This window comes from Dipodomys merriami, unplaced genomic scaffold (genome assembly GCF_024711535.1).
Source record: "Dipodomys merriami isolate MVZ:Mamm:240054 unplaced genomic scaffold, mDipMer1.0.p SCAF_247, whole genome shotgun sequence".
NCBI classification, from domain to species: Eukaryota; Metazoa; Chordata; class Mammalia; order Rodentia; family Heteromyidae; genus Dipodomys; species Dipodomys merriami.
This window is the reverse complement of record NW_027203904.1, coordinates 774,224-791,361: the sequence shown is the minus strand read 5'-3', so window position 1 is coordinate 791,361 and position 17,138 is coordinate 774,224. Positions and strand designations below refer to the sequence as shown.

The 17,138-nt window shown below is 41.6% G+C and overlaps 1 pseudogene; it reads right to left on the bottom strand.

Moving 5' to 3' along the window:
* Positions 1 to 15,795, bottom strand: part of LOC138836029 (chromodomain Y-like protein) — a 70,120-nt pseudogene extending 54,325 nt beyond the window's left edge.
* Positions 15,796 to 17,138: the final 1,343 nt, after the last annotated feature.

The window sequence follows — 17,138 nt, the reverse complement described above, 5'->3', positions numbered from 1 at the left end:
GGCCTCCAGGAGAACCCCTCCACCCCTGCACCAATGTGTCCTGTACTTCCAGTGACTCCTGGTGGTCAGTATGATCTACATGACCACAGAAGAGCATGAGGATATATGTTACACACAGACATGAAGAACTAGTATGATGGCTTGACCTTCATGGCCTCTGAAAATGGAGGTTTGACCTGCATAAGTTTTGCTTCACTATGAATTTTCTATTTTCACACTGAACACCATATACTTTCCTTGTGATTCCTTTATTGGTTTTTGTCTTATTCTCTCAAAACAAGTCTATTATCATAGGCTGATACTATGTCTCTGGTGATGGCACCAGCAGATCCAAGTGGAAAGGGAAGTGGGACATAGAGTACCCATCCTTTCCAAAAGAGTCCACCACAGGTCAGAAGAACAAGTCTTAGGAGAGTGGGCACAGCTGATGCTTCCCTCTCTGAAGCATGGCTCAAGTTTGGAGAGGGATTTCAGGACATCTGAAATATTGAATTATTGAAATATTGAATTATCTCCAAGACCAAAGAAACAACCACATCTAGTAATTGAGCTCACAAGTATACCATGGAGATCCAGTGAAAATGATCAATCAGATGAAGATAGGACACTGTTTAAAATACAGAGAAACAATGGGATTGGCACTATTGGCAGGAACAATTTGTGTACAGAAAGAAGATAGGGCCAAGGGAGATGAACTGCAGTTGATTGACTAGAAAATGGACAGTGACAGAGAAGAAACCAGTAAAGGCAATGAATGTGAAGATGGAGAGGGTGCCATGGAAATTTCAGATGGTGCTTCTAGTGCAAGTAGTTATTCTTTGGCAAGTGATAGTAGGAAACCTGAGCTTCCTAAGGCAGGACCTGACTTTATTGCCTAGCTGGACTAAAAGTGAAGATCCTCCTGCCTCACATTCCGGAGTTCTAGGATAACAGTCATGCATTACCACATTCCTGTTTGAAACATTTAACTTTCATGTTAGATTATTTCTTTTTCACCTGTGGCCTTTATAAGCCTGATTTCGACATTTTTGGACCTTGGCGTGAACATTTGTCTGGATTATGAGGAAACAATAATTATTCCAACAGTTTCCAATATTGAAACACCCACTCCTTGGGTACTTGTCAACTCACTGTGTTCATCTGGCCTGTGTGGAGATTGTCCATTCTGCTCTGGTCCTTAAGAGGTCTGCAAGATTCTCAGCTGTGTACTAGAAGAACACAGAGATGGAGAGTTTTAGATAGCAATGAGAAAAAAGAAATTTACTTCACTGAAACTCTATTATTTGCCTTATTTTTGCCTGTCATATTTACCTTGCTCACAGTTTACATTCTTTTATGGTATAATGAAGTAATAACATTTATTTTCCTCAGCATTTAAGTTTAATTCTTTGTTTTCATTGAGACAAACTTCTAAGAAAGAACAACTAATCTCATGTTCATTTCCACAAATGGATGTTTTTATTTTCATATTCCCTTGTAAGACAATAATTCTTGGTGTGGCAAGTCAGGAAATAGAAATAGATTAAAATTTTAAACATGATACATTTATTTGTGATGTCAGTAAGCTTTGGAATTTTAGTCACTAAAATATGTTTGACTACTACGTTTACTCTTGCCCACTCTGGTGAGAGCATCCTTAATTACTAAGTTATTAACAAGTGAATGGATTGCCAGACAAACTTTGAGAGTTTTTGTTTTCTTGGCAGACCATTAAACATTTCTTTAGAGGAAAAAATACCACACTATTTCTGCTCTTCATAGAGTCTACTATACTTCAGTTAATTCATCTGTAACTATTAGCATACAACTGAATGTATTTGCTTTTGGGTTTATTGGAACATTCTAGCAGCCACAAATAAGGGAAACCATGCAGCTTGTGTTCTCTGGGTCTGGATTACTTCCCATAATATAATTCTTTCCCAGTCTTTCCACATTATTACAAATGGTAGTCTATCATGCTCTCTGACGGATGAGTGGGATTTCTCTCTGTTTGTGTGTGTGTGTGTGTGTGTGTGTGTGTGTGTGTGTGTGTGTGTGTGTGTGTGTGTTCATACATACATTTATATATATGTATATATGTATATATGTACATATACACACATATATGTATATATTTATATCTATATATACATATATGTATATAAAATGTGGTATACATGTATGTAACCTCATACATACATACATATATATGTATGTATGTAACCTCATACATACATACATATATATATATATATGTAACCTCATACATGTATACCACATTTTATTGATCCATTCACCATTTTAGGGTTTTCTGGGTACTGGAAAGTGAGAGACAGGAGCCTTATCCCTCTGTTTGTGGGAAGACATGAACTCTTGTAGCAACAGTCCTGAGCCTTGTTACCCTTTTTTATGGCCTGAAGTGGTAAAAGCTGATCGACAATTTGTTCACTTTTGCAATTCCTGGGGCCTGAACTCAGTGCCTGTGCACTGTCCCTAAGCATTTTTTGCTTAAAGCTAGCATACTAACACTTGAGCCACTGCAACACTTCCAGCTTTTTCTGGATATGTGGTTACTGAAGAATCAAACTCAGGACTTCATGCATGCTAGGCAAGCACTCTACCACTAGGCCACCTTCCCAACCCAATATTTTATTTTTTAAAAAACTAACATGTAAAAGAAACAACTACATGAGCAACTGTATTACAGGAGGCAAGCTCCATGACTAGAACCATGACTTCCCTGGCCAGAAACCTGGGAGACCAGGCCTTTGCCACAAGTCTCCTGTGAGGTCAGCTTCCAACCACTGAGCATCATTTCATTGGCCTGAAAGGAAGGAGAGTGTTGAGATGTGAAACATGATGCAAGCAGACAGAGGAAGCCTCATCCCCCAATGTCAACAATGAGGATGGTTACTCACAAACCCCAGATCCTGTGGCACATGTGCTAGTAGACACTAATTATGAATTGTGTAGAGTCATGATCCAATGGGCAGATGGGTTGAGTTATTATGAGAAAGACATAACCTCATTCAGAATCATATGGACTCCAAAAATGTGAACTAGAAAAGGTCTACTTTGTGTTTGAGGTTATTGTTTTAACTTCCTTTATCTGCACTCTGTCCTCTAAAGTCAGCTCCCATGTGTGAACTCTTCATATGCAAGAAAATGAGCCATAAATAAGGCCAAGTAATTGTTAATCTTATGGAAGTGAGCCAGGCATAGAATGGCTGTCTGGGGTTTCTTTTCCTCTCTGAGTTACAAAAAGTGACTTGTTCCTGAGACAGAGCCCATGTTCTAATGGCTGAGCTATTACTGCTGGATATCAAATTTCACCATGTGGATATAACTATAAGAGACAAAGCAGCCAGGACTTTGATGTTCCCAAAATTATTGCCATGCTGAGTGAGTCTGACACATGACTTCGAATGACTGCATGAAGGAAGTGAACATTCTTTTGTTTTTACAACATGTAATAGTGTATAAATCGATACATCACTTTACACTGACTTTAATTTTGTCCCAGGTTTTCATTTTGGTTTCAGAGGAAAGTGTCTGGATTTACCATTCCAACAACAGGCTCCCAGATGCTCATGCAGGGTGAGGAGGGGAGAATGGGTCGAAATGATGACTTCCTTCTGTGTTTCCCTGGCAGTGCTGAAAATCAGACCCAGAGCTTCTGGGCTTCAGGTAAACAAGCAGTGGGTAGAGTCTCCCTTCTCAAGAGATGAAATCTTCATGAAAATTGCCCACAGGACACTACAGTTTCCACTGCTTTTTTACTTCCACGCAGTGCACATAGCACACGAACTAATGCTGGAGGGCACAGGTATGGCTGACTCACCACCCTTCAAGAGAGGCAAGAAGGATGAACACAGTGGCAGGGGACCTGTTCCTCAGCAGAAAGCCTTGCAAGGTTCTGAACATCACCCTAAGTGAGGCTGGCATTTGAGCACAGTCTTGGACAGATCATAAGCATCTGAAGAGTGTGGAATGTTCTGCTAATCCACAGGTTGACTAAGCAGCATGTCCTTGGGGGAAAAGGATCTACTATAAGTAAACATTTATCAGAAATCTCACTAAACCTTGTTCTTTATATTAAGTCAGTTCTTCAAGGCAGACAAGTGAGAGTGGATAAAGGAGAAGGGCCCTAGGACCACTGCATTTTCCCATCTTAGAGCATCATTTTCTTTCTCAACATATAGTAGGGAAGCCACAGCCTAGTCCTGCTAGCCAATAGAAGTATATTCTCAATAGTATATGCCAATATGTTCAGGTCCAGATAACTCAGTGATAGTGGTTCCACTCTGTTCTCTCAGTAACTTCTCTTTTTTGAGATAGGGTCTAATCTAAGTAGGACTTTGGGCTAAGCTACCTTTGTATGCAGATCATAGGCATGTACCACCATGCCTAGTCTCATTACTTCTTTTTTGTTTTCTGCCCTTTGAAAGTCAGCCAATAGCTCTAACATCGTTCTCTTCCATTACATTCTATTCATGCCCTTATCTGGTTCTCTCCATTTGGTCTAACTGGAGCCATCTGTCTCTAGCCAGCACACTGTCATGGTGGTCCATCTTCCCAGCTAGCTCCATACACATCTGTTTGTTACTAGGGAGTCTTTCCTGACTTGTGCTTTTCACTTTTCCAAATGACTGGATGTGCAAGACAATAAAAGGAGTTCCTGAATTTTGCCAAGAGTGTGAATGACATGACTGATTCAAGGCTGTTAACCATTTTCTTTTCTTTTCTTTTCTTTCTTTCTTTTTTTTTTTTGGTCCGGTTGTAGGGCCTGAACTCTGGGCCTGGGCGCTGTCCCTCAGCTCTTCAGCTCAAGGCTAGTGCTCTACCATTTGAGCCACAGAGCCACTTCTGGCTTTTTTTCTTTTTGCTTATGTGGTGCTGGGGAATCGAACCCAGGGCCTCATGCATGCAAGGCAAGCACTCTACCACTGAACCACCTTCCCAGCCCCTTGTTAACCATTTTCCACTTAAACACACAAGCAGTGGGCCAGGATTGGTGGCTCATACCTGTGATCTTAGCTAATAGGTAGGCTTAAATCTGGAGGATGGTGGCTCTGAGACCAGCCTAAGCAGAAAAGTCTTGAGATCCCACCTTCAAAATAATCGCAAAAGAAGGTCTGGAAGTATGGCTTACGGTGAGCATACAATATGAGCAAGAGCTGTCATAGTATAGGTCACCTTGTGCTGCTTGTAGCACAGGTCCTTTAGTCCCAGGTCTGTACTAATAACATCTCTTCAATTCCAACTTTGTGTATGTGTGTGTATGTGTACAACTTCACGTACTCATGCACTTGTTGTGTACACTGATAATATTAAGTTGCACGTGCTTATGTTGCAGAGACTTCAAACTAATTTTTATCTTTCCAAACACAATGAACCATCAAGAATTCTACCACTGTCAACATTCATTACAAAGATTCCACTTCCAAAATGCCATTTGGTTAGATGGTGTTTACCTATCCATATTTACTTAGTCTTTCCTCTAGTTGACCCTCATCCTCCCATACCATTGCACCTCCACACATTCCCCCAGATTATTGTTTACAATGATCTTAACATTTTCCTGGAAATAAGGATTCTTTAGTGGTAGAATTAGCATTTAATTGCTAGCAAGTCAGCTTCTTCAGTAATAACTCACAATGAGCTTAAAGATCTACCCTTAATCAGGTAGGGATAGGTGGACACAGCATAGTAAAATGGACAAAAAAGCATTTCAATGCCAGGTGGACCACTATGGGACCTGATGCGACACCATCATGTGCTAAACATGGACATCCCAGGTGAGGGCAGAATACTCTCTTGTACGTGTGGGACTCCTGGATATCAGGAAAGTAGGAGGCTGAGACCTGAGTCCAACCCTTACTCTTCTCAAATTGCTGGCAAAGTTTCAGAAAAACTCAGTAATCTGCCCAAGGAAGGTATGCTAGGCTACAGGTGAAGAAAGACAGGAGCCTAAAACGTGGCATGCAATTTCTGAGAATACACCTTCATACTTACTAAGAACTTATGAGCTTATAGAAATTGATTTGTTGTGGTCAGACAGTGTGGGTATGCAAGCCAAGGAGGGGACTGGCCACTTCCTTACAGTATCATCCTATAGTGACAAGAAGAGGAAAATAACCCCAAATGGGACTGCACTGGTCATCTACTTGATGTCAAAGTATTGGGGCTGAACAGTACTGAGTGTTAACCTGGACTGCTGGTCAGAGAGCTGGAAAAGTAGGGAGTAGGATGTGAATTGAATGATAAATAGAGGGATGGGTTGATGGAAAGAATTGTCAACTGCAACATCACATTCAGATCTACCAGAGATCTCTCATAAAGGGCCAGTACAGTCAACCATATGAACCCATTAGCACTGGTCATTCTTGTTTGCTAGCAATCACTTTCTGACTTATCAGACATACACACACACCCCAAATGGCCATGGTTTGGTGGACACAGAGGGCTAGAATATAAATGTCAGTAAATGCCTGACATGTTAGCAGAGAGTATCAAAGTTTAGCCACCCTGCATTGTTCATTCCCAAGATTCTCAGCCTGTTAGGTCCTTGTGGCAAACTCAGTGCTCCAATGGGAAGAGAAGCTGCCTCCAGGCCTCCCTTTCTTATCCTCCAGGTCTCAGAAGTCCCCAAAAGGCTGGTCTGGAGGTGTGGGGGAATAATGCAGGCAAAGCCCAAGTGTTGGAGACTCCAATTCATAGCAATGATAGGGTGCTGCAGAGCTCTGGATTGTGTTGTGCCTCCAAGGGAAGGAGGCACTGTTGGCACATGAGTGCATCAGGGCTTCCTGATCCTCCCTGCCCAACAGCAGCTGTTCTGGATTGAGCAGCACACTGGGATGGGGTATGAGGCACCCTGGGGACAAGTACCCACCAGTAGAGGGATGGATAGGGCAGGTAAATCTACAGAGAACAGTGCCAGTACTGGGCAGCTGTGCTCTTTTATCAACTTCTCCACATTTCAGTTTTCAAAAACAACTTAGACTTTAGAGTAAGTTTCAACCTATGGAAAATTTACACAAGTGTGTTTCCCTCACTGCCCTAGCTCTCCCTTGATTCACATGTCATAAAACATGCTAATCAAAGTCAGAACATTTCCACTGAAGCCATAATAGTCATTAAACACAAACCCCGTACCAACCTCAACATTGCCTCCTTCTGCCCTTCTCTCACTCAGGAGTCCATCTGGTCCTGCAGATCGTTGCTCTCCTCTCCTTTGAGGGGCCAAAGTTCCAACTAAACCTCCATCCTTGGCCATTGTGAGGGGTTCTGCTCAGCATTTGCTGTCTTGGTAAGCATAGATTGAGGGATGTCGATGGACTGTTCCTCTTTGGCAGGAGCCTACAGAGCAACAGATGCTGCAGCCATCTCAGTGAATCACACTGGGGCACCGAGGTCACCATGCTTAACCTTGTTCATGGTACTCGTGTTAGAACTCAGAGTATTGTACTTGCTAGGTAGGTGAGCTATATTCCTATTTTGTGCTGGTCATTTTTTAGTTATGGTCTTGCTTCCTATCCAGGTACATGCCTGGGCCTGGACTCACCTATTTTAAGCTTCCTGTTGTAGTGAAGTTGATATTAATTGATAGCTTAAGAGGAGATGTCACCCAGTTTTTGGCTTGGGATGGCCCTGAATAATGATCATCCCAATCTTAGCATCTTAAATAGTTAGGATTACACATGTGACTCCCAGCTCCAATGTGCCTTCCTTCTCAACCCTACCAACTCAGCAGTGACTGACAGCTTCCTCTCCTCAGTTACTCTTACCCTCTGGAATTTCAGAGAGGAGACACACATTTTCTTCTTCATTGTACTCTAATTGCTCCAAAGATTGCCTGAAATTGTACTATCTCCCCTCATTGTAGGCTCCCCAAGGAAGTGATACCCTTGGATACTGGATATTTCTACATGAGGAGGTAAACTTAGCTGTGAACCCCAAAGGGAGATCCTGTTACTTCAGCTGTGGGCTGTCAGTTCCTTCTGCAACTCCCTCAGCTACAGTCATTTTCCATGACACAATTGTCTTCCTGCACTCCCCACACTGATGGGTACAAAGACAGCATCATGCCAATTGGCCAGGTCAAACTATGGGACACTCAGTGGTGGAGCTGGAGGAGTTGCACTTGTCCCCTATCCAATCTGACATCCAGTCCCTCTCTTCAACAGAATTCAATCTTTGTGGATTCTCTTCTGTGCCAACACTCTCAGTCTGTCTCTAGAACTAAGGAACAAGGTATATGTAATTGAGAAAACACAAACACAATCTCTCATCATGAATGGACCAATTTAAATAGTGAAAAAATGAACCACAAAATTATACTGAACCCCTCTCCCTGCTTCTTTTATTTGTGCAAGTTTGCTCCCTAATTGCTTTTGTGTGTTTGTTGGGGAAGGTGTGTGGGTACGGGTGCGGGGGATATTGTGTATAATAGGACTTGAACTCAGGGCCTTTGGCTCTTAACCTAGCTCTTTTTTGTTCAAAGCTGGCACTCTACCATTCCAGCCACTGATCCCTAGTGGCTTTTTCCAGGCTAATTGCAATAAGAATCTCTTGGGTTTCTCTGCCTACAATGGCTTCAAACTGCAATTCTGGTATCAGCCTCCCAAAAGGCTAGTGTGTGAGCCACTAGTGCATGGCCTCCCACTGCCACTTTAAAAGGGCAGCTTTTAAAGTGAAGTAAAAGAAAATTCTTGATTGAAAACTGGGTATCAGTGTGATTTAGGTAAATCTGGAGGCTCCTCATGGGAGGAAAGGCCTTCTCCTGGGAAGTATTACAGCACTACATGAACCAAGTGGGTTTGATGAAATGTCCCCAGAGAACACACAAGATACCCTGAGTGAAACAACACCCAAAGCACAGGTTCTTAGGACATTGTCTAAAATAAGTTTTTAACCAAGGTGCTCACAGATGTGCCTCCCATATCCTTGGGAAAGATATCAGTAGAGCAGCCATCTGGATTCTGTCCTACGGGGGTACAAGGTGTTTGGAACCAAGCCTTTTCCTTGGTCCAAACCACATCACAAAGAGGCCATGTGGATGCTCCTAGTCCAATGGCTGGGCCTTTTACTTCTACAAAATTAGGCTTCTTAAACTGGATGAAAGTATTCACTAAGTTTCTAAAGTTAAAAAAGTACACAGGGAACAAGTAAAAACATTGCATATGTGAGCAGATGACAAAAATCTATTCTAGATTGGAAGTTGCCAAGCAGAAACTATGCAAATCATAAAAATTAAGATTTCTTAAAAAGCCTCCTCCCAGAAAAGGTAGATTGTGGATCTACCTGCTGCAGATTGTAAAGGCTTACCTACAGCCTGGATATTACACAGGTGTCGCTGCTACCACCAGTTGTAGGTGACATAGCCAGAAGGGCTTTCATATTTACAGTGGCTCTTGGCCACTCTGACTATTGCATATAGCATTTCCAACTTTCTCTCTTTGAAGACCCAAGGATCATACTGACTTTAGGGAGTTCTTGTATCCAAGAAAAGGGAAAATTCAGAGTGAACTTGGCACTAAGATTGTCTGGTACTGACTGAAGGGTTATTGACTAAGGGATATAACCTGCCCCTGCAAGGAGACTTTACACATTGAATTGGAAACACGTATTTTCTAAGGTCTTATAAACTGGACTAAATTAACTTATGGACATGGAGATAAGCTAATTTAAGACATAAGGTTGGAAATAAAGATCAGCAAGCATCTCAATGCCTGTATCCCATTATGTGTTGTTGGATGCTACTGCCACAGGAAATTGGAGAGCAAAGCAGACATGGGAGAGGGAGGCCTTTGCAGGGGACAAGACCTTGCCATAAAACACAACCAATGCTGTACTGGAGTTTGTTTTATAGGCTTTGTAGTTCCAGGGAGGTTGATGCTATACTATATAGGGAATCTGCTTCTTCCTCCCCACCATACAGCTGATTCTGTTTTCAGAGGTAGTCTCTTGTTCTGATTTCACAGAGTAGATCAAAGCATAAACTTATACCTACATACATATAAAGTGATTCTTTATAGGTAGTTTGAGCCTGACCTTTGAAGAATAACTAAAACTTTTCATATACAGAGTTCTAAGCCAGAGCTTGACTGACAACAGCTATTGAGGCACTTCCTACTAGTTCCTCATCCTCTGAATACTATCAAGATGGAATATAGTGCTGCATCTCCCCTCCCCCTCCCTTCCCCCCCCCCCCCGTGCAAGTCCTGCAGTTGAATTCAGGGTCTTCTGCTTAGTTGGCTGGCACTTGAATACTTGAATCACACTTTCAGTCCTGTTTGTACTAATCATTGGAGGCTCAATTTTAACAGACTTTTCTAATTGATCTGGTCTTAACACAAATCCTCTGGATGTATCTCAGACTTTTGAGTAGCTAGAATTACAGATGTGAGTCACTGCTTCCAGCTAGATTATATTGTAAGGAGGGAGGTTGGGAGGTTTGTAAGGAACACAGGAGAACAGGGCTTGCAGATGCAGCAGATTCCAGCAACTGGTGTGAGGTGTAGTCCATTAGGTGAGGCCAACCTCATCTCAGCCTTGCCAATTGTCCCCAAGGTAAGTAATGTTTTGCATTATGCAAGAATTGATCCTTTAAAAGAATAAGCCACACTAATATCTAAGGTTTCTAAATGAGATGGCCCAAGGCATTATTCGAAAGCTCACAATGGAGTTTAACAATAAAGCTGTGGTACATGAAAACATAAGAATAAAAAAACTGTCCATGATTCCATGCTTCTCCCATGATATATTTGTACATACATAAAAAAATTCTCATCTCAAGCCCAAAGAAACACAGGTCCCATGGTTTCCCTTATTTGCAATGACTAGTATATGTCTGAGACAAGCAGAAATGTTCAGAGGAGTTGATGTTAGGTGAAATGAATCCCAAGATAAGGACTCATATTTTTTCTTTCTTGCTATTGTTTTAAACATATTTATAAGATGATTGTTTTGTGGTTTTTTATGTCCCTCCTCCTCAGTATAATCCCTGTTTTCACTGTATTTGATGTTGCTATAATTTGTGGAGGGGAAGGGAAAAAACAAATTGTTTAAACAGGGATACAGGTGGACCCATTGCAACAATGAGATGTACAAGACGTTATGTCAAAAAATGAATTTTACAACTCTGGCATGGTATGGGGAGGGAGATGGGAAGGGATGGTAAGGGGAAACAAAGGAGGAGGGAACAATGCTTGATAAGAAATGTACTCATTTGGGCTGGGAAGGTGGCTCAGTGGTACAGAGATTGCCTTGCATGCATGAGGCTCTGGGTTTGATTCCTCAGCACCACAGAAGCAGAAATAAAAAGCTGGAAGTGGTGCTGTGGCTCAAGTGGTTGAGCGCTAGCCTTGAGGTGAAGAGCTGAGGGACAGCGACCAGGCCCAGAGTTCAGGCCCATGACCGGACTCCCCACCCCCCAAAAAAAGAAATGTACTCATTACCTTGCTCGTGTAATTGTAACCCCTCTGTACTACATTTTCAAGATTAAAAAAAATTCTGGTTTCAAAGTCTTTGAGGAAAATCAATACCAGGATTTCAATAGGATTGATACATTGTTTTATAACTGGAATTTCAATTTTTGCCTGGAATGATAATAATGTCAAATAAAATTATGTCTCTATTTCAGAGGTCCATGCTAAATTCATCAGCAGCCCTGCTCAGAGGAAGGGTGCAATGATGATGTGTAAACTCATTTGTAAACATGAGTTGAACAGAAACTCAGTTTGTTAAAACACAGCCACCCACCAAATCTTTGTAGAAATGACCTGTCAGGAGAGACCTCTCCAGTCCACAAAGCTGTATGATCATGAACTACAAAAATCCAGCGGCAGTGTGGCTAGTGGTAGGAGATCATGATGGACCTAAAGAGGAAATGTGTACAGTTTTGTTAAGTATACATGCGGTTGTGTTTGCTAGCCATTGGGCTTGAACATAGGGCCTGTGCACTGTCTCTGAGCCTCTCTGTGCTCAAGGCTAGTGTTCTACCAACTAAATCCCAACACCACTTCCAGCTTTTTCTTAGTAGTTTATTGGAGATAAGAGTCTCATGGACTTTCTTGTCTCAGCTGGCTTCAAACTGCAATCCTCAGATTTCATCCCCCTGAGTAGCTAGGATTACAGGCATGAACCAGCAGGCCCCTGGTTTTTATACTTATCTTTTAAAACTTAATATTAAAGCCCATAAACATTAATAGGTGTACAATGCAGCATACTCAATTTGTATTTGTTCCCACTGGATTATCTGTGAACTGAGTTAAAGGCTGTCTTAGATATGGAAGGGAAGGAAAGATTTTCCACAAAGTTAGTTTTTGAAGACATTATTATTCAATAGAATTCCTTCTGAGAAGACACTTGACAAGATCAGATATTAGGTCAAACCCTCATGGAAGGGTGTAGGAATTGTCTGGGGAAACCAGGCAACAAAATTTGAATTAGGAGGTAGTGTGCTTCCTTCCTCAGCTTACTCAGCTTTATTATCTGAAGAAGAAAGGAATGAGTAGGAAGAGGTCAAGTTCTAGGGCCAGTTTACGGGTTTGTTTTGTTCTCTCTCCAAATCCTGTAATATAGGAGTGCTGAGTAATAGCCTCTTCCTTTGGAAAGTCTGCACATTATCTCACTCTATCATGAGAGGAGACCTCACTTCTGTGGAGATAAGCTTGCTCTTGGGTCCTTCAGACACATAGTATGCAGACATCAAAAGTCCAATGCTATAAAGGGAACCCAAGATACTCAGTTTTATCAATGATGTAAGGGCCATTTCATGACAATGAATCTGCAAACTGGGTATCATCAATTCCAATAGTGGAAATAGCAGCCCTGGACAGTGGATGATGTAAGATGTTAATTGATCTCCATTATCACTTCCCTTTCCTTCCATTCTGAATATTTGCCACAATGAAGATCTTTGCCTCAAAAAGTTTAAGGAATTAGAGTCATGATACCACAGAAACAAGCAAAAATACAATACATAGAAATATTGTTTTGTGTAATGTCCCTCATAGGCATATAAAGTTAATTTAAATAAACTGAGTAAGAGAAAGGTTAAGTGAAACTGCTTTAAATAAGTAGTTTTTTCTGATTCTCCCATATTCCATTAAGCAAAATTATCGCTGATAAAAATACGTTTACTCAAAGCAGCAGCAATGCAGGTTTCACAGAAGCACAATGTTTCAGTTTCCTATAATATCAGCTGAGCCTTCTGTGGGATCTAGGAGAAGGACATGGCATAGGGAGGCTGGGAGAAGTAATAGGAGTGAGGATCTGATGAAAACAATCATCTAAAATCACCTAAAAGTGCATGAGATGAGGTTTCTACTTAAATATCTGTATCTATCTTTTCTCTTTCTCTAATCCCAGTACTACAAGCCTCAGCCACTGTCAAGGGCAGAGACTGGACACCTGAGGAGGGAGAAGACTGGAGAGCAGCAAGATTGGTAAGAAAAGCTCTAAGATACATAAGAGAGGACTCAGGTGGTCTCACAGAAGATGTACAAAGTCACCACTGAAGACAATGGTATGTGTGTGTGTTTCTGTGTATGTGTGTGCATATGTGTGTGTGTGTGTGTGTGTGTGTGTAAAAAGTGAGGCTTAAAGACATGCAACATATCCTGAACTATGATTTAACAATGAGCAGTGTCTACACTTTGATATGAGGTTCTGATAGTCTAGAGCAGAATTATGTCCACTGATGAAGGTTTATAATTTCAAGTCAAGTAAGAAGGCAATGCCTTCTAGCACCACATCTGAGAACTCAGAATAATAATGGGATTATAATATTTCAAACCATAGGTATGTTATTTTGGGGAATAACAGAGATGGGGGGGACTGAGATCCAAGGCTAGTCTAGGCAAAGTTTTAGCAAGCAGACCTTATCTCAACAAATTATTCTGGCTAGGTGGTTCATTCCTGAAATCCCAGCTCTGTGGGAGGTGTATGTGAGGGAAGAGCAAAGCCCAAAAATTACTTAAAATACTTAAAGCAAGATGGGGGCAGGAGGTGTGGTAGAATGCATGCCTAGCATGTATGAGGCTTTGAGTCCAATCAAACCATAATACTATTAAAACAACCCAACAGATGTAAGATGTGTTCATTAGCTGATTCAGCTTTTTTCCTCTCTACTAGAAATATTTAGAATTCGGGGAAGCATAGGAGAAGTGTACAGCACAAGTACCATGCAGCTGTACATTATCTATACAGCACTCTTAGCCAACATGCCGAGCACTTGCTGGGTTTCAGTTGTTGGCCTCTGATAAGCAGTCATTAATGTCAGACTCATAGAAAGAGCAGATGAGTTAATTGAGTCAACTGACTTAAATGACTGACATTGAAGCCTATGCAGGGCTGTGATCTTCAGTTCTAGTACTTGGAAAACTAACCCCAACCCCGATGCAAACACATTGGCTCTGCAAACCTGATTGCATCTGCCATCTTGGTGCCTTTTCTCTTTTTATCATCGGTGAGATGGTCTATGAAGTAAATTAAGTCCAGGCCACAATAGAAGATGCTGCCGGGTGCACTGAGATAGACCTGCTGTCATTGGCAGTGGCTGTTTTCAGGGCACTCAGGACTTCTTTTATCACCAGGAAGTCACCATAAGTTCCAATGATAAGGACCACTTTGGGTACAGACTACTATAAGCATTTTAAAGACCCCTCTGTATGGTATTTTCACAATAATAATCATAATAATAAAAAGAAAGCCTTTGTTTCTCTGAAGGTTACAAGAAATGGGTATTTCTGCAGTTTGAACAGCAGGTGGCACTTTTAACTACTTTACAAGTGAGTCCAGTCTGTTGTTTTTGTTATTGTTGTTGCTAATTTAGCTTAGGATAGAAACCTAAATGATATGGTGAGAGGGCAAAAAATCATTTAAAATGATCTGGGAAACATTAAAAAACCTCACCAGTGAAGAGATTGCAGTCTAAAAATGTACCAAAAATCAAGCCCTGAACTGCTTGTTCTGTATGAGTGTAGCTAGCACACAGACCTTCTGTAGGTAGCTTTCCTTGTCTGGAACAACCTACTCAAGCTGTGTACAAAGGAAAAGAAACAACACTAGAACTTAAAATTTGGAAATGCCCAGTGCAAGTTGAGATGTATGCATTTCCAGAGCCTTCCTAGCACTAGGGGCTTTTGAAAAACAATCTCTTCAACAACAATCTCCTTGGCCTTTGCAAGCTGCCTTTTCAGGTATTAGTCAATATGCATACATAGAAAGCCCCCTTGCTGTGTGCTCTGCCACAACACTAAGACCATCAGTGTTGTAGGATGATAGGGAAACTTTTCCCAGAACAGAATGCAGCCATTGTTATGTTTAGCAAACAATTAACCTGTCAAACTGGGCGCCAGTGGCCCTTGACTATAAACCCAGCTACTCAGGAGGCAGAGATCTGAGTATGCCAGTAAAAAACCAGCTTGGGAAGGATAGGCCTTGAGACACTTATCTCCAAGAAACCACCAGAAAACTGGAAGTGGCACTGTGGCTCAAGTGATAGAGAGCTATACTTGAGCTGAAGAACAGAGAGACAGCCCCTAGGCCTAGAGTTCAAGTCCCATGACCAACAAAATAAAGAAAAAGAAAGAAAGAAAGAAAGAAAGAAAGAAAGAAAGAAAGAAAGAAAGAAAGAAAGAAAGAAAGAAAGAAAGAAAGAAAGAAAGAAAGAAAGAAACCTGTCATGATGAGAGATATGGCAAAGCTCAAGCCTTTGCAGATAAAGACATCCTGACCTGGGAGATGGCTCAAAAACAGAGGCACTGTTACCTTCTCCTGGTAAGAACCAAAGCTCCCACTGGAGCCCATACCATTAGAATAGAGCAGATGCCCAGCACATGCCTACAGCCCCAAGTCAGTGTGGCCAGAGTGATTAGCAGCCAAGCTTCCAAGTCCCCTTTGATTCCTGCCTCCTGGGCACATGTGGGCCAGCTCAGAAGGAGGTTTCAGAAGAGCATAAAGAGCCATGAAGCAAAGCAGTCATGTAGAAACGCAAAGCACATGACTCTCACCTCTGGGATTCCAGAGTTATTCTCAGATTATTTTGTGGATAAGAAGATGTGAGTGAATCATCTTGCTTCCTGAAAAATATCTCTGTATAGGTAGGCACTCTTTGCCTCTCACTGAAATGCAACCACTTGTCCAAAGGCTGGTCTCATCTGTGGCCAATAAATTTCCTTTTCCCAGCCATCACCCCTTTAACAGACATCTGTATGTTGGCTGATAGCACATCCATGAATGGAGATGTACCTGTGAAGGGTTTGAAACCATAGTGGTCCATGATGTCCTATCACCATTTCTCTCCCACTGTCATCTCAGAATTAGACCAGAAGCTGGTTGCAATCACAGCACATATCAACACAAGACTGTCAATACCAGAACCTTGTCAAAGTCTACTTTAAAGATACCTTTCAGTTTCAATCTATGTCTGACAGAGTATCTACCCCCTACTTTTTTGGTCTAGGATATGTGCAGCTATAAACTAGGAGACTTTTAGAGAATAAGATTAGAGAGAATGGGTCTCCTGGACAGGATCTGCTATAGGTATGACAAGTTGGAAGGAAAAAGGAAACAGCATAAGGAAATATCATTAACATGGCCAAAGTGGTCAAAAGACATCTCTCCAATGCAAGAATGTCTCTTCTTGTCAGGCCATGGCCTGGTATGGTGGTGCCACTTTACACTCTGGTCCCATTAGAGTAACATAAATGTCATGGCTTCTTCCTTCCACGGCCTAGGCTGACTACCAGAGGTTAATTCCCTGTTTCTACCTCTGCTTTCTAAAAGGGTACACACATCAAGGGGCTTTCTTCTTCCCCCCTACAAATATTCTACCAATGTTCCCTCATTTCACAACTCCTCATTGCCAATCTGGGTGCTGCTTTTCTATGAGTCCTAATGTATCCTCTCCTGAGCCTAACATTTGTTGCCTTTCCTCCTTTTGGTGCTGGGGACTGAACTGAGAGTCATGTGTTTGCCAGGGATGTACTCTACCACTGAGCTGCATCTTCACCTCTGAACTTTGTTTATCATACTTGTCAAGAACTCTATTAATTATTTGATACAATTACTAAGGTACATGAGAATAAGGGAGATGCTACACTTAGCAATTGGACAAAAAATCACCTATCTATAGGAATCACCTCCACATT